We start from the raw sequence: 18,807 nt of genomic DNA, 5'->3' as shown, positions 1-18,807 counted from the left end.
TGTCTGACAACCGTTACCCCTGCATGCCTTGTGTAGTCAAGGTGCACAACACACAGCAAAGGGTACCTTCCCACTAAACAAATCAGACCCAGGAGCCGTGCTAGTCGCATCCAGGCATTACTTCAATATGGTTACCCGAAATTAACAGCACACACCAGTAAAATGGGAAAATGCACAGATTGGCTGACGTTCAGGCTCATGTGGCATTGCATGCCAAAATCAAGCGCCAATAACTATGTTGCCAGAATGTGGAGATGAAATCCATTCCATTGATTCGAAAACTAAGCTGGATTATGAGGTAAATACCCCTTTAATGGCCCTTTTTCAAACACCAGAAAGCATAATATTGTCAGAAGCCTCGGAATATCTTACAATTAAGAGTAGCTGCATCCATAAAGAGCTGTAATGTGACAGAAAAGAATGGGATGTCTGCCCTAGTCCTAACATGACAAAATGCTCCATTGAACACACATTGAAACAATACAGCTATTTACACTAGCTCCTGATGCGGGCTCAACATGACCCAGTCAGCACTTGGCAGGAGACATCACCCATATGAAAACATTTTCATAAAGCCAGCAAGCCCAGTTCTTTGGTACCCCAGAACGACCCTCCCCTCCCCCCTTCTTGCCCACCTGTCAGCGCATGACCCATGAAGCAGGAGAGAGGCCAGACATCAGAATAGTAACAGTACAGCGCCACCCAGACGCCGTTAATAAACCCCGAGGGCGGACTCAGGAAGCCCGCAGGAATCGAGAAAATGATTCATAATTGCATTGTCAGCTCGCTTAAACTCTGCTGAGCTGAAACTTTGACAAGTTGAAAAAGTCAGTAACTATTACCAGCGCATTGCATCTGTTTTAAATTATAGCCTGACTAAAACCAATTTCGCTGGCACATGAGCGCTAACGCATGTGCTTCAAGAAACAAGTCTGTAAGCATTCGCCAGGCAGCCGCGGTTGACGTAGACTTTTCTCTTTTTCTGCCGTCCTACTTGGACGGCCTACTTTTCTTCTGAAGTAAAAGGTTTCTTATCTTTATGGGGCCATGTGTTTGGCCCCATAAATACAAGAAAACTTTTACTTCAGAAGGAAAGCAGGCGAGTCCGTCCAAGTGGGATGGCAGAAAAAGCCAAACGTAAACGTCACAAAGAGCTCTTTTCCAATGGCTGGCCACCGTTTAGCATAAACGGTGACGCCAGCCAATGGAAAAGAGGGGCGGGACTTAAAGCCCTTTACAGAAAAATACCCAAAACGTTAAATCTCACCAGCGAGACTGCGCATGTGCGCAGCCCACGTAGGCGAGACCTAAAAAGTGCACGAAGGGGGAAATCACTTTAGACACTCTTCAAGCTAAACCTAGTAGGATGGTCACATTCCCATGTAGTCACCTACTAAAGGATAACTTTGTATTGAAAAATAACTCATTTTGCTTTGCCCATGCTGTTAGGGATTTGAAACTCAAACTCAAAAGATTTTAAAAATCCTGTTTATTTTTCATTTGTTTTTAATAAAGGATGTTTTTCCTTGTTGGTGCTTGTCTAAGTAAATCTTGTTGGCTTGGTAAATTAGGGCTTGATTTATAGTTCGGCAGATGGATTAAGTGCCATCCGCATGAAGGAATACTTTACTCCCACCATGCCAAGGGTATTCTGCTCACCAAATTTAGAGATGTCTGCTGGTCCAGTGTACATCTCCTGCATTTACAGGAACTATCATCATGGCGGTTCCTGCAAATGCACTGAAATTTTGACAGACAGCTTCGTCAGCATGAAGGAGCTGTACATCAAAATGTAAACATGTATTTATTTTCAAAAACTAAATCCCAAAACAAGATTTTGTTTTTGACAATAAATAAAACATGACCCTCCCCCCCTGGGAGTTTTCTCCTATGGTGTGGTTGTTGTTTTGCAGTTTTCACTACCCCTTACTCTCAGTTTATAATTGACGGTGATGGGCAGTGAAAACTGGCCATGTGTTTGCCCACTCAAAATAGTTCATATGGACAAATGGCTAAACCTCCGACTGCCCTTAGTTTATCGGGCTGACGAAGGTGTATGTTGAAGGCAGCGTCGCCACAGTCTACATACTGAAGTTCCACCCGACTCTAAATGAGGCAGGCGGGACTTTGCTTTGGTGCAGAGGGTACTCTGTCACAGTTCTGACAGAGTACCCTCTCAACCAAAGTCTAAACCAGGCTCTAGAATAGTTTCAAACATTGTTTACGAAACCTTTTACGAAGTGGTGGAAAAGGAACCAGTGTAGGTTGGAGCTTAAGCTCCCTATGCATTTCTTTTTTTTCGGTTTTAATAATATTACTTTGGGGTTTACACATATTTACAAATGTACTGGAATCTTTGTAATTTATGATACCCTCTACTGACTAGTTTCAAAGTTTTTTGTTGCTGTCCTTCACAAACTAGATTGCATACAAGTGCATAAAACCTGAGCATTTTATGTGCATTTTCTGAATATTTTTGATGGTGCTTTGTTTTCTTTTAGTACCTATGCCTGTAAAATGAAGCTTGTGGAGAACTGCCTCGTACTCTAGATCTTTTTTTTCTTATTTTGAGTGCAGAATTTGTCAACTATAGCAACATGGGTCAAGAAAAAGCAAAATGTACCTCTATTTGTTAAGTTCAAAAATGTTTATTAAATGTTTCTCTAAAGGTTCTCTTTTTTCTAGTTATTATAATCTAACACTGCTGGATAGGTTCTCCCTTCTATGGTGCCGATCACAATCCTGTAAAAACCAGGTACGAACCGTCGGACGGAGCATATTCTCCGTCCGACGCGTACCCGGTCGTGTAAATATACAAACATGGAATTACGATTCGTACGGAAACACCTTTTCCGTACGAATCGTACAAAACACCGACCGACTAAAAGAAACGTACAAATGCGATCCGGGAAAGCGCCGACGTGACGTCGGGACGCACGCAGCCTGCCATTCACGACCCAGGAATCACGATTCGCACAGACGTCATCCCGCACGGTGAATATTTTCCGGCTGCCAAAAACTGCCGGGAAATCAGGACGACGCGAACAAGGAGGACCCGTACGCGACGGACAGACAGGACGACGCGAACAAGGAGGACCTGTACGCGACGGACGGACATGGACCCGAACCTACGTGTCATCCCGGCCCTCATAGCAGTCGACCTCCTCTACAGGTTCCGACGCAGACGCCGCAGAAGGTCAGAACAACACCCATGGGCAAAGGGGGGGGGCAGGGGCAGGACACATAACCCCCACCCAAGTCACACAGCACACATGCCCTGGACATACCTGACCCTCAGGCCCTGGTCACTACGAGGGGGTGGGGGCATGTCCAGCCAAGCCAGCGCCCGCCACAACGGAAGTCCTTCACGACGCGAACCGGCAACACAACCATACAGGTACGTCCCGTACCCACGCCTTAAGAGCGTGGGTACGAGTCGTACCACGCCCACACCTACGTCACCCCAACAATGGCTGGACGGCTGTACCCACGTGGCAAAGGCCCGGGCACGGCCCGCACAAGCAGTCCATAGCGTGGGTACGGATATGTACGGACCGTACCCCCACCCACACATGCATAGAGCGTACCCCCATGCCAACAGTGTAAGTATGACACGTACCCCCACCCGCGTACGTATGGAGCGTACCCCCCACCCCAACAGTGTAAGTACGACACGTACCCTCACCTCGAATGCATGGAGCGTACCCCCCACCCCAACAGTGTAAGTACAACGCGTACCCCCACCCGCGTACGTATGGAGCGTACCCCCCATGCCAACAGTGTAAGTACTATAAGGGAGAAAGGGTCCCAGAATATACAGACTTATTAAAAGCTGACACAGGAGCAATCACAAAAGAATACAAAAAAAATACAAAAAGAATGCTGCCAAAGTGTTATTTAATCACACTTTGGGAAAGTACACATTTGCTAATAAATACAATAAACCTTGATCAAATAGTGCGGGGTGCCAAGGAAGGGAAAAGGGGGATAGTGATTTGAGTGAGGTATGGGGGGTAAGTGACATATAAATTATAAAAACGTCACAATTCAATTGCAAGGCAGAACAATTTCAAGCCATAACATCCAGATCAAATTCATTGGATTGAATAATAGGATTATTTGCAACAACCATGTACAAGCAAGAACACAGTGTACATTACACTGTTGGAAGTACTGGCAATGGAGTATTGTCGACGTTTCGACCCCTGGACATAGGTAGGTAAGTCGGCTCCTTACTAACGGGGTCTTCTTCAGGACAGAGACAGTGTGACAAGGGGAGTGGCACCTAAAGAAATGTATATATTATTAAAATATTATCAATTCGGAATCCCAAATGGACTGAGTCAAAGGGACTCAAAATGGGGCAAGTGACCATATTTACCCAAATCGAGGGTGAACAAGTAATCAATAACTTCTTGGCGTCAGAAGGCGCTGGGGCTGGGAAGCTCCCGATGGGGGTAGAGTGAGTGACACCTAGAAAGAAATTATAAAGTGTCATAGTGGAGATCTATAAGGCACATATAGAATTCAAAATTGATTCAGTAAGGAGAACTTACTTAATTGGCAATGTCGGACAAGTCGGGGAAATTAATATCTCCCGAATCAGAAGCCATGGCGCATTCTCAGTGGCGACAGTGAAATTAATCACAGAAGAATCCAGTCTCTAAAAGTAAAATAGAGGAGTAATAATACTAATGTCTTAAAAAACCCAAGCCTAAAGGAAGTGCAGCTAAAAGGGCAAGGAACCCACGCAATGTCACCAAACAACATTGCTTTAAAACGTGCGCTGATAATCGCTCCCTTCAAAAAGATGGCAAAGGGGATGATACAAGCATACACATGGTATTTGGCCAACAGGTTACTTAAATAAAATTAGATAGGGTCAAGTTTGGTGAATACCAGAACCCACCCCTATATGCTTGGCAAGTACGCGGATGCAGGATGATGTTATCTCAAGAACCCGCCAAGGAGAGGAATTATACGGTACGAACTGGCAGCCTGAAAAGTGAAATGTATCCCGGCAGCTCAGCATTCAATAGCAAGGGAGAGGTGTGACCCTTACCGTAGGAAGCGGCGGCACTCACTGTCCTCGTGGTTCGCTGGGAAATCAAAGAGACTGCACTGTTTGAGCACGGAAATAGAGAGACGCTCCGAAAAGTGTAAGTACGACACGTACCCCCACCCGCGTACGTATGGAGCGTACCCCCCACCCCAACAGTGTAAGTACGACACGTACCCTCACCTCGAATGCATGGAGCGTACCCCCCACCCCAACAGTGTAAGCACGACACGTACCCTCACCTCGAATGCATGGAGCGTACGCCCACCCCAACAGTGTAAGTACGACACGTACCCCCACCTCGAATGCATGGAGCGTACCCACATCCGTGTATGTTATGAGCGTACATATTGTGAAATAGGAGAGGTGGGTGCAGAGTCCTCCCAGCAGTGCCCAGACACAGGAGGGGTGGGTGCCTAACACTCCCAGCAGTGCCCAGAGACAGGAGGGGTGGGTGCAGAGTCCTCCCAGCAGTGCCCAGACATGAGAGGGGTGGGTGCAGAGTCCTCCCAGCAGTGCCCAGAGACAGGAGGGGTGGGTGCAGAGTCCTCCCAGCAGTGCCCAGACACAGGAGGGGTGGGTGCCTAACACTCCCAGCAGTGCCCAGAGACAGGAGGGGTGGGTGCAGAGTCCTCCCAGCAGTGCCCAGAGACAGGAGGGGTGGGTGCAGAGTCCTCCCAGCAGTGCCCAGACATGAGAGGGGTGGGTGCAGAGTCCTCCCAGCAGTCCCCAGACATGAGAGGGGTGGGTGCAGAGTCCTCCCAGCAGTGCCCAGAGACAGGAGGGGTGGGTGCCTAACACTCCCAGCAGTGCCCAGAGACAGGAGGGGTGGGTGCAGAGTCCTCCCAGCAGTGCCCAGAGACAGGAGGGTGGGTGCAGAGTCCTCCCAGCAGTGCCCAGACACAGGAGGGGTGGGTGCCTAACACTCCCAGCAGTGCCCAGAGACAGGAGGGGTGGGTGCAGAGTCCTCCCAGCAGTGCCCAGAGACAGGAGGGGTGGGTGCAGAGTCCTCCCAGCAGTGCCCAGACATGAGAGGGGTGGGTGCAGAGTCCTCCCAGCAGTGCCCAGACATGAGAGGGGTGGGTGCAGAGTCCTCCCAGCAGTGCCCAGAGACAGGAGGGGTGGGTGCCTAACACTCCCAGCAGTGCCCATGGAACGCAATGGGTGGAGTAGCCACAGATACCATGCCCACAAATGTCAGTCAGGTGCACAAAGACCCTGCATGTTAGACGGACCGGGAGGGTCGGCCGAGGACAAGGGGAGAGGTCTCCGGGGAGAGCCGTCTCCAGCGATCGTACAGATGAGTAACTTCCCCCCCACAGATATACACCACACAAGGATAGGATTTAACGTTCTTTATAAGCGATTTCTTAAGGTACGATGGAATGGTACAAGGAGGTCTGGACTCAGGGGTCCCCTCGATTCTAGTCTCTTGGTTTGGGAAAGGGGGTAGCGGGACAGTCCGATTACCAATCTGGTAGCTGAGATGGAATGGTGGATAGCTCACAATCCTCGAGCTCGATGTTCTAGCTTGGACGGGCCGCGGCAGCGCCAGCAGGTCCCGGTGAAGGTGGTCGTTACACGGTCCGCGGCAGCGCCAGCAGGTCCCGGTGAAGGTGGTCGTTACACGGTCCGCGGCAGCGCCAGCAGGTCCCGATGAAGGTGTTGTTACAACGGTCCGCGGCAGCGCCAGCAGGTCCCGACGAGGAAGGAGGATGCAGAAGGCCGCGGCAGCGCCAGCAGGCCGGACGATAGTTCACAAGGCAGGGCTACGGCAGCGCCGGTAGTCCGTCAAGGCTGAGTTCTTCTCGGTGTCTCTCGACTCCAGGATACAACTGCCTTCCTGCTCTGGAGCCGCCCTAGTTATAGGTCTGGCGCCCTTTGATGTCCGGACCCTCGCACTTGGAGGTTGGGGGGTCCGGGATGAGGGAGTCCAGACACCCAGCAGGGGGTGGAGCCAGCGCCTGGGGGAGCTGGAGGGCGATCGGCACCTGGCGGGGGAGAGCCATCGACACTTCTTTCTCCCATTGACCTGCCAAGTGGTCCGTTCACCTCCTGGGTGGATGGTGGTGCCGGGATGTCGGGGCCGGGCCAGGCCCAGGGTTAGGGTCAGGCTGAGGCCACGCGGCCTCGTGGCGCAGTGTCCAAGATGGCGGCTGATCTGGCCGGGGGAGCCGGTAGTGGTTCGGCCCCATGATACCTGGATGTCCGGGGGCAGGAGTTCCGTTGGGAGACGGGGTGTGGGTTGCCCTTGTGGGTAACACCTGGGAGTCCGGGGCTCGGGCCTTGTCATGCGGGGGGGGGAGCAAGCCCCTCATGTGGCCTGTCCAACATGCGTCCCCCCCAGCTGAAGGCGGGGAGAGTCACCCATCCTCTTGGGGACTCTCCTCGTCGAGGCGGAAAAAGCGTGACAGGCCATCTGCGTTGGCGTGGTCTTGGCCCGGTCGATGTTCCACAGTGAAGTCCATCCCCTGCAGGGAGATGGACCAGCGCAATAGTTTTGGGTTTTCCCCCCGCATCTGCATTAGCCACTGCAGGGGTCGATGATCGGTTTGCACCCGGAAGTGGGTACCGAATAGATAGGGCCGGAGCTTTTTGAGGGCCCACACTACTGCGAAGGCCTCCCTCTCCATTGTGCTCCAGCGCTGCTCTCGGGCCAGGAGGCGTCTGCTGATGAAGGCCACCGGCTGGTCAAGACCCTCGGGGTTCAGCTGGGAGAGAACCGCCCCGATGCCGTGGTCGGAGGCGTCCGTTTGCACAATGAATTCCCGACTGTAATCGGGGGCCTGGAGCACCGGGGCGGTGCACAGGGCGGCTTTCAGCTTCTCGAAGGCCGCTTGACAGTCGGGGGTCCAGTTAATCTTCTTCGGGTGGTTTTTGGACGTGAGACCCGTGAGGGGCCCCACAATGCTGCCATAGTCCTTCACGAACCGCCGGTAGTAGCCGGTGAGTCCCAAGAAGGCTTGGACCTCGGTCTGCGTGACTGGGGGTTGCCAGGACTGGATGGCAGCAATTTTGAGTTGCAGAGGGGCCACCAGACCGCTTCCCACCTGGTGTCCGAGGTAGGTCACGGACCCCTGACCAATTTGGCACTTGCCGGCCTTGATTGTGAGGCCGGCCCGCTGGAGGGCTTGCAGGACCTCTCGGAGGTGGTGGAGGTGGTCGGACCAGTGGCGGCTGTACACAGCGATATCGTCCAGGTAGGCGGCGCTGAACTCTTCGAGCCCCGCCAAGACCTGGTTCACTAGTCGCTGAAAAGTAGCTGGGGCATTCTTCATGCCGAAGGGCATGACCTTGAAGTGGTAGTGGCCATCGGGGGTAGAAAAGGCGGACCGTTCTTGGGCTCGGGGTGTGAGACCGATCTGCCAGTAGCCCGCTGTCAGGTCGAAGATGCTGAGGTAGCGGGCAGCCCCCATGCGGTCGATCAATTCATCCGCTCGGGGGATGGGGTGAGCATCGGTCCTGGTGACAGCGTTCAAGCCCCGATAGTCGACGCAGAATCGGAGTTCAGGAGTGGTACCGGGGGCAGCGGCTTTGGGGACCAGCCCGACCGGGCTGGCCCAGGGGCTGTCCGAGGGCTCGATGACCCCGAGCGTGAGCATCTTGGACACTTCCGCTTGGATGCAGGCCCGCACCCGATCTGGTACGCGGTAGGCCCGGTGTCGGATAGGGGGACTGTCCCCAGTGTCCACGTCGTGCAAGCACCAGGGGGTGACCCCTGGGGTGAGGGAAAACAGAGGAGCAAACTGCAGCAGGAGGTCCCGGCAGCCCTGGCGTTGCTCTGGGGTGAGGGCATCGGAGAGCCGGACTCCGTCCACGGAACCGTCTTTCTCCTGAGTCTTCAGGAGATCAGGGAGAGGCTCGGAGTCTTCTTCCGCCCCACGGTCTGTAGCCATCAGGAGGCTGAGTTCCGAGCGCACAAAGTGGGGTTTGAGTCTGTTGGTGTGGAGGACCCGGAGGGGGTTCCGGGGAGACTCCATATCGATGAGATAGGTGACGGGGCTCTTGCGTTCGACCACTTTGAAGGGCCCCGTCCACTTGTCTTGCAAGGCACATGGTTCGGTGGGGGACATCACCCACACTTGTTGACCAGGTTCAAATTCGACGGAGGAGGCATTCTGATCGTACCATTTTTTCATGTCCTCCTGACTGGCCTCAAGATTCGCTTTTGCCATTTCCCTGAATCGCCGGGTCTGATTGCGTAGGGCCAGGAGGTACTTGAAGACGTCTGGAGGGGTCTTTAGGGGGGGCATCTCCCACCCTTCTTTGACTAGGCTGAGGGGCCCTCGCACAGGGTGCCCGTACAGGAGTTCGAAAGGGCTAAATCCGAGGGACTTCTGGGGAACTTCCCGATAGGCGAAGAGGAGGCACGGAAGTAGTACATCCCACTGGCGACGGAGGGGCTCTTCCAATCCCCCAATCATTCCCTTGAGGGTGCGGTTGAATCGCTCCACTAGTCCGTTCCCTTGCGGATGATAGGGGGTCGTGAATCGGTAGGTGACCCCGCACTGTTGCCAGAGGGACTTCATATATTTCGAGATAAAGTTTGTGCCTCGGTCGCTGACGACTTCTCGGGGGAAGCCCACCCGGGAGAAGATCCCCATTAAGGCCCGGCCGACCACCGGAGCTGTTACAGTTCGCAGGGGCACAGCCTCGGGGTAGCGGGTGGCGTGGTCCACCAGTACCAGGATGAACCGATGTCCTTGTGCTGTGCGGGGGTCCAGGGGCCCCACAATGTCTATTCCTACCCTCTCGAACGGGGTGGTGACCACTGGGAAGGGTTGCAGAGGTGCTTTGAGCTTGCGGCCGCTCTTCCCGCTGGCCTGGCACGTGGGGCAGGACCGGCAGTGGTTGAGGACGTCGTTTCGCATCCTCGGCCAGAAAAAGTGGGTCACCAGGCGACTGTAGGTTTTGTCCTGGCCCAGGTGTCCAGCCAGGGGGACATCATGGGCCAGATTTAGCAGGAAGTCTCTGAAACGGAGGGGCACCACCAGCACTCGACTGGCCCCTAACTCCGCGATTCTTTGTTCACTGTATAACAGGTCGTTATCCCAATAGACCCAATGGGCTCCAGTGGAGTCCCCTGCGCTCTGGGCGATGGCTTGCTGGCGGAGTCCCTCGAGGGAGGGACAGGTCTTCTGCTCCTGGCGGAACTGTTCCTGGGTGGGCCCCCCTTCTTGACGCCACTGAGCCAGGTCGGGAAGGTCCTGGGGCTGGGCGACCCCTTCGGGGGTTGGCTCTGGGGGGTCGGTATCGTCGGAGTCCTCTACTGGAGCGATCGGTGGAGGAGGTGCAGGCCATTCTGGTTCTTCTGGTCGGGGGATGGCACGGGCGGCCATGGACTGGGTGGTTACGCACGCCCAGTCCGGGAGGCCCAGCATCCCCAGGTGCTCTCTTCTTTCGACGGCGGCCCACGGGGAACTCTCAAGATCATTCCCCAGGAGACAGTCCACGGGGGCATCATCCCGGACCGTCACCTTCAACATGCCGGAGACCCCTCCCCATTCGAAGGGGACGCAGGCCATCCGACATAGACTCTCGGAATTGTCGGCTGAGCGGACGGGGCAGAGAATGTTCGGCAGGATCTGCTCTGGTTTTACCAGGTGACAGCGGACGGCCGTCACACTGGCCCCTGTGTCACGTAGGGCTTCGGCCCGGCGCCCATTAATGTTCACCCACTGGCTATATTTTCTGGTGTTGGCGGGTAGGGGAGCCCGCGGGACCATGTCTTTTCCCCCTAGGCACGCTAGAACCATGGCGGCCGGTTCCCACTCCTGTTGTGCCTGCTCATATTCTTCTTGTTCCTCGGAGATTTGTTCTCCCCCCAGGGCGGCGGCAGCTACCTGGCGGGGTTTTGGCGTTTGGTTCTGCGGGCAGTTCGGGTCATTGGCGTAGTGGCCGACTCGCTGGCATCGGTGACACGTGACGTTGGCTCGGAACCCCGGGCGCATCGGGGGGTTGCCCCAGCCGGCCGGGGGCGGGGTGCTGGCCGCGGGAGTGGCCGGGACGGTGTCTCTCCCTCGCCCCTGGCCTCCTCCTCCTCCTCGGGGACGGTGCTGACCTTGGTTGTTCCGGTTTTGCTCGTGTGGCCCTCTCCGGCCCACTCGGGTGCTTTCCCACCGGTCAGCTTCGGCGGCGAGTTGCCGTGGGTCAGTCAATTTACTGTCGAGGAGGTGCTGCCGGAGCTCGACGAAGCAGTTGTTAGACAGGTGCTCCCACACCATGAGGTTAAAAAGTTGCTCGTAGGTCGTTACGTGGCTTCCCTTGATCCAACCCTCGAAGGCTCGGCTGAAATAGTTGACATATTCCACCCACGTTGTACCCGGGATCCGGGTGCAGTCCCGAAACCTCTGGCGGTACATTTCGGGTGTGAGCCCATATCGGGTGAGGAGGGCAGCCTTCATGTGGTCATAGGATGACATCTGATGGTCTGGGAGCTGCAGTAGGGCATCGCGGCCTTCGTTGACGAACCTCCCCCATAGGCCGGCTCCCCAGTCACTCCGATCAATCCGGTGGGAGGTCATGGCGATCTCGTAGGCTTTGAACCACTGTTGTATGTCGTCCTCTCGGACATACTCTCGGACAACATCCTTGGGGATGTGGACTTTCTTTTCGGTTGCTCCCGGGGTGCGCGGTCGCTCGGGCACCTCCGGTTCTTTGTTCTGCTTCCGTAGTTCTATTTCTGCCAGTTTGCGCTTGTGTTCGAATGTTAGTCTTTTTTCTTCGAGCTCTCTCTGCCTCTGTTTTTCTTCCCGTTCTTCTCGGAGCCGCAGATGTTCTAGGTTCAGTTTTTGCTCGGCTAATTTTAGTTCACCGTCCATTTTGAGTCGTGCCATTTCCAATTCATGTAATCTGTTTTTTTCTCTTTCTTGGATCTCTTCCTGCGAGAGGCCCGTTCCTCGCTCCTCGGGAGCCGTGGCGTTCCTCTCCGATGCTGCACCGTTTTGGTCTGGGGATCCGGCGACCCCGGTTTCCGCCCACGACTCAATGGCGTGCTTAAGATCGTCTTTGGTACTCAGGCCGGTGGTAGCAATGCCTAGTTCCATGCAGAATTGTTTCAGTTCGCGATGGCTATACTCTTCCAATTTATCCATCTGGAATTTCTCGGTGGATTCGCTCTCTTTGGTTGACATTGTGGTTTTGTCGTGGGGTGAGCTACTCTCTGTACGATTACGCGTTGATTCAGATCGCGCCGCTGGCCACCAATGTTAGACGGACCGGGAGGGTCGGCCGAGGACAAGGGGAGAGGTCTCCGGGGAGAGCCGTCTCCAGCGATCGTACAGATGAGTAACTTCCCCCCCACAGATATACACCACACAAGGATAGGATTTAACGTTCTTTATAAGCGATTTCTTAAGGTACGATGGAATGGTACAAGGAGGTCTGGACTCAGGGGTCCCCTCGATTCTAGTCTCTTGGTTTGGGAAAGGGGGTAGCGGGACAGTCCGATTACCAATCTGGTAGCTGAGATGGAATGGTGGATAGCTCACAATCCTCGAGCTCGATGTTCTAGCTTGGACGGGCCGCGGCAGCGCCAGCAGGTTCCGGTGAAGGTGGTCGTTACACGGTCCGCGGCAGCGCCAGCAGGTCCCGGTGAAGGTGGTCGTTACACGGTCCGCGGCAGCGCCAGCAGGTCCCGATGAAGGTGTTGTTACAACGGTCCGCGGCAGCGCCAGCAGGTCCCGACGAGGAAGGAGGATGCAGAAGGCCGCGGCAGCGCCAGCAGGCCGGACGATAGTTCACAAGGCAGGGCTACGGCAGCGCCGGTAGTCCGTCAAGGCTGAGTTCTTCTCGGTGTCTCTCGACTCCAGGATACAACTGCCTTCCTGCTCTGGAGCCGCCCTAGTTATAGGTCTGGCGCCCTTTGATGTCCGGACCCTCGCACTTGGAGGTCGGGGGGTCCGGGATGAGGGAGTCCAGACACCCAGCAGGGGGTGGAGCCAGAGCCTGGGGGAGCTGGAGGGCGATCGGCACCTGGCGGGGGAGAGCCATCGACACTTCTTTCTCCCATTGACCTGCCAAGTGGTCCGTTCACCTCCTGAGTGGATGGTGGTGCCGGGATGTCGGGGCCGGGCCAGGCCCAGGGTTAGGGTCGGGCTGAGGCCACTCGGCCTCGTGGCGCAGTGTCCAAGATGGCGGCTGATCTGGCCGGGGGAGCCGGTAGTGGTTCGGCCCCATGATACCTGGATGTCCGGGGGCAGGAGTTCCGTTGGGAGACGGGGTGTGGGTTGCCCTTGTGGGTAACACCTGGGAGTCCGGGGCTCGGGCCTTGTCATGTGGGGGGGAGCAAGCCCCTCATGTGGCCTGTCCAACACTGCAGTACATGTACCACATGTGTGCGAGGCTGGGAGTATACGCATGCATAGGGCCAAAAAGAAAACATGTCCACATGAAGTCATGTCAATAGTCCACATACACAAGTACAATGACTACCAAGGATGCCACGAATGATGCAGGTGGAGAATGGCTCAGCATGCATGTGCAAAGTTGAAGGACTCCGTCACACACCCAGCTAATGTACACACAGCTCTGCGCTAAAGTCAGGGGACACCCTGCAGGGAAGAAGTCAGGGTACACAGAGGAAGGAATACACCTTGGGACAATTGCACCATGCAGCAACTGCTTACATGAATGGAGAAAGCTAGCTAACACCGTGTGATGGCACACAGATCCCAGGGTCCCCCCTATGAGCAGCACACTACTACATTTCCCACACACCCAACACATGAACACCACCCACAACCATGTAGCAGCCCCACCAACAGCAACACCAGCAAAGCAGTAGTGTTCCAAGGGCAAAAAATAAATAGCTTTATTCAGCATGATCCAAAAACTGGTATGTAGTAAGTTCAATATTTACAAAGCCCATAGGGCAGTCCAGGAGTCACAGCTGGATGGGGGACACAGTGGGATGCGTGTCCCCTAGCTTGCCTGCACAGTTACAAGCCGTTGTCTTCCACAGGGGTGAGGGCATCATGTGGGGGGGAAGGAACAGGCACCGCAGGGACAGGAGGGCGAGGGGTAGGCGACGTGGGTGCAGGGATGGAGGACTCCACCACAGGGGGTGGGGCAGGGCCAAAGGTGGATTCTAGGAGCGCGCTGCACACCTCGGCAAGGTCCTCCAGGGACTCCCCTGCACCCGAAGGAACCACAGGCCCCAAGGAGGGGGGGGGGTCAGAGGGATGGGTCGCAGCGCCACTGGGGGAGGGTGTGGACAGGGGGGGGACTCAAGCACCCTGACCGTGGACTTCCTTGACCGCTTGCGGGGTGGTGTCTCTGTGGGGCTCAGGGACAGAGCGGCCATGAAGGAGTCTTTGGGGGAGATGTGGCCAGGAGAGCTGAGGGGAGGGGATTTGGAGGGAGTGGATTGGGTGGAATGCGGACTCACACTGTGGCTGCGTGTCACACGTTTGCCCCCCGACCCAGTGGGTGTGCCTACTTCACCCTGTGTGTGCGTGTCAGGAGGTGTGCGGCGGACCTTCCCTGCTGGTGTGGTTCCTGTGTCTGTTGTGGTGGGTGCATGCTGACGTCTGGGTGTATGTGGGACAGGCATGGGAGTGGGAAGTGTGGCAGGGGTAGGGGGTGGGATGTAGCGCTGCAGGAGACCCACTGCTGCAGTCAGTGTGGAGTCTATGGACCTCAGCAAGTTGCGTTGGTCAGCCTGCGATAAATGAATGCCCTCCAAGTATGCCTCCATGTTGTTGAGGACCTGGCTGTGGCCATGGAGGACATTAAGGATCGCAGTCTGACCAATCTGCAACTGCCGCTGGATGTCCACAGACTCAGCATTGGTGGCAGCAGTGGAGACAGAGGCAGGGGGTGCGGTGCCTGGCAGGAAGGAGACATGTGGTGACCGGGCACGTTGGGAAGGGACACGAGCACGTGGGAGGCGGCTGATGCCAATGGAGGGGGCGGTGCGAGATGTAGGGCTGCTGTCAGATGGTGGTGCAGCCACCGCCCACTCGGAGAGATCATCCTCGGACCCGTCAGCTTCATACTCTGTTGTGCGAGTCGACAGGTCCCCGGGTTCACTCTCCTCCGCCTCAGTCCCACTCGATGTGCCAGGCACGATGTCACCGCTGGCACTGGTGCTCGGTCCCTTCGCGCCGTCTGTGTCCATGTCTCCCTCCGTGTCCCCCGACGATGCTGTGGGCAGGGTGAAGAGACAGAAATTAATCATACACCTGTATACATATGTCACATGAGTCCAATCTACTTAGGTTACAGTGCATAGCCTGAAACAAAGGAAGAGTTACAACTACAAAACAAGGTACATATGTAGGCCCTGCAAGACACAGTTGTGTGACCCACCATGCCATGGAAAAACTATGGAGAGCACGACACAATAGCAAATGAGATGACATGGAATTTTGACTGAGGAGCAAGGCCCTGGGGACAATCCAGCACTGCATCTGCACCACACAGCGTGGCAGGCAATAGGGATGAGCAGGGACCACATCCAGGAACTAGAGGCACATGCAGCATAGGTAATACTGATAACATGCCCACCCTGACTGGCACACTGCACCTTGAGTGTATGTCCAGACAAACATCACACACTGGCCAGTCCTACCAAAGAGATAACAGGTCTTGACATGTAGGCCATGCCCGCACCACCCACCCCCTACATGAGACAAATCTGTGGAGACACAGGAAGCACTTACATCTCTTAGTCTGGGTGAAATACACATGGGATGCAAAAATCCAATATTGCACACAAAATACCCAAGGTGCGCCTGTCCAAATAATCATGTACAAATTGGCATCATCAGATGATTGCAACAAGACACACAGGCAATGGCCACCTTGAGTATGTACTTGGAAAATCAGGTCAGGCTGGACAGTGGACACTTGTAATACATCTCACGTCAATATACATGGTGCCAGGGGACAATGGCACAGAGCACAACCTATGCTGTAGACACAGAGATTGTCGACATTCTTGGATTACACACATGATACCTAGGAAAAGATGCCCCTGGGGACAGTAGTGGCCACACAACTCCATGCTCTTGAATGGGAATGACTGCAACACACGCTAACATCCCTGCACTATGCGTAACGCACACTCATTGTTGGACTTGGCCCTTCTGGCAGGTTCACCCCTGAATTTTTTTTGCTTTTTACTGGTGACTTGGTGTGGTGATTTTTTGGTTTCTACGCACTTTCCCTGTGTCCCAGGGTAAAGTGCGTGCGCGCTCTGAGTGCATGTGGTGAGATAGGCCTGCCCTCCCATAGGAATGCATGGGGAATGTATGTGTCCCTAGTAGTTCCTGAGGCGTGGGGTGTGCAGGCCCGAGTTTGGTATGTGCGGACTCGTGGGAGTAAATGCTGCGCGATGATGTGTGCGGCGTGCATGTACCTAGTGTGGAAGTGCCACTTCTAGAAGTGGGCACTTCTGTGTGCAGTGTGTCCATCACGTGATTGGCTGGTCATATCATGTGACGGGCTAGGGATTCCCCAGAGTCAGGATGAGTCACCCAGTGGTAAATGGGGAGATCAGCAGCTAGATGGGTGGGAGGAGTACACCTGGGTCCTGAATAGGGCAGGGTTTTCCACACACAATGCTGGCCCCGCCCCCTGTGGTGCGACTGACGACCCTAGCCCTGCCAGTGAATAGAGAGAGGGGCTGAGCACATCAAGGGTGCTCCCCAACCAGCTGCGACTGGTTTTCCCCCTCACCCTGAACCAAGAACAAAGACTTTTACTGTATAAAAAGGGGCTGTGTCCCCTTACAAGTTGTTCTCTGCCAGGATCTTACCTGAGGGGGGCTGCTGCTGCTGCTGGACCAGAGGACCGCCACTTGGACTACCTCCCTGCCTGGAGGCCCAGTGAGCTGGCTCTGGGCCTAGCCTTGCCCTCCACCCCTGCCCTGCTGCATGCAGGGAAGGACTTTGCTGGACTTTTGTGGCTACTGGCACCCCTAAGCGCCTGGGAGCGCTTTTATCTTGCAAATAGCGCTAGGAGCGCTTTTTATGGTACCCCCCAGCGCTGCCAGAGCGCTTTTCCTTTGGCCGTAGCGCTAGGAGCGCTTTATTTGGGGAAGCCGGTGCCCACCCGGCGTTTGACCCGTCTTTGCGGATTTTAAAGCCTCCTGGCAGGTGCCCACCCTGCCAGGGACATTGCCAGTCGTTGGCGGGTGCCCACCCCGCTTATTTGATCATTTACGTTGCGGGTGCCCACCACGTTTATTTCCCTTACGTCGCGGGTGCCCACCCCGCGACGTGAAACTGTTGCCGCGATCTAAAAATCACCGCTGCAGCCCGGTCCGGGCTTAGAGAGGAAGTCAGGCAGTCCTGGTGCTGACGTGGGCGGGGCTTGGCCCAGCGTGACGGGAGTTCCGGTTATCTGCCCGGGAGCGGAAGAAGCCAGCGGAGGACAGCGGAGCTCCCCTGGGGAAAGGAGAGTCCCGCGCTGCCCGACGACACGAGCAGGAGGCAGACGGGAGCCCACCCCGCGCACCTGCAACCGCCGACCAGGTGAGGAGGGGCCCGGGGGGTGAGAGAGAGCCGGGGCACGTTTCCAGTGCCTGCCCCCCCCCCCACGGGGATCCCAAGGAAACTGCCGGTGTGCTCCCGCCGAGGAAGGGGGCCATCAGTATTGTAGACCGTCCCCCGAGTGGGACTCGCACCAACAAAGGGGGCATATTCGTTTTAGAGCCCGTGAAGGCTCCAACGACTGGGCACGTTGTCCTCGAGCCTAGAAGGCTCCCACGTACTCGGGGGCATTGTTGTAGTTTCTGAGCGCGTGGCGCTCCAACGACGGGGCAAGGTTTGCGAGAGCCCATCGAGGCTCCACCTAAAGGGGGCACCAGTTGTTTTGTGACGGGGCGGCCCCAGATGGCAGCGGGTCGCTCCTCCCTTGCCCCACAGTAACGTTTAGGGCCACGAAGGCTCTAGGGGGCATTTTAATTGTTTTAGAGCCCAGGGAGGCTCCACGGGAGCAACAGAGTTGTTTTAAAGGGCACAGTGGTGCCACGCTCATTCCTCCAGCTGCCCAGCACTTAGTGGGCAGCTGCAACGTTTAGGTTGGGAACTCTACGCTCTTGGCTTGCGCAGCTGGCGCAGCCTTATCTGGACAAGGTGTCCTAGCCCCAACGAGGCCAGTTGGCCTAGGGACTGCCACAGATAGTGGCTAATGTGAGTTTTTGCGCCATTGTTCCTTTCCTGCACCTCTGAATGTGTTTATGCGTCATGTGCTTTGCTTTACACCTCTGAATGTTATGCATCATGTGTTTATGTACTTAGACCCCTACAGGTATTGTGATACTTAGGTGGTTGTTTTCTCCCTAACACAGGTGGTGCTAGTGAGGTCCTGATTCCCTGCGCAATATTTTCCTAAAGGTGGTTAGGGTTGCGTAGGTGGTACTTACCTGATGCTAGTGTGATGACGCTGAGGTCATTATTGCGCCAGTAGTTACTGGTGGTGTGCTATATGTTCTATTTTTAGTGCTACAGTGATTGTATGTGCTATGTTCTAAAATATTATTCCTACGTTCTAAGTGCTATTTCTACAAAGTGCTAATTCCTGACAGTGGTCCATGTGGCCCTGTCCCCTGTATATATAATCCCTTGTAAATTCTGCCCGTGCCTGTTGGCACATTGTAGAGTGTGTGTTTTTATCTAATGTGTTGTGTATAATACAAAGGCTATTTTTATAGAATACCTTGTGTGGAGTTTCCTTTGTGGTGGGCCTTGGGTGTTGTTGCTGGGTGCGCGCGCAAACGCTTTACACATCGCCTCAGGGAT

The 18,807-nt window shown here is 55.1% G+C and overlaps 1 pseudogene; it reads left to right on the top strand.

Moving 5' to 3' along the window:
- The first annotated feature begins 235 nt into the window (after nt 1-235).
- The window catches only part of LOC146812391 (uncharacterized), a 75,479-nt pseudogene continuing 56,907 nt past the window's right edge, over nt 236-18,807 (top strand).

Source organism: Triturus cristatus, chromosome 7 (assembly GCF_964204655.1).
Source record: "Triturus cristatus chromosome 7, aTriCri1.1, whole genome shotgun sequence".
NCBI classification, from domain to species: Eukaryota; Metazoa; Chordata; class Amphibia; order Caudata; family Salamandridae; genus Triturus; species Triturus cristatus.
The sequence above is the reverse complement of the archived record's forward strand: the minus strand, read 5'-3'. Positions and strand labels throughout refer to the sequence as shown.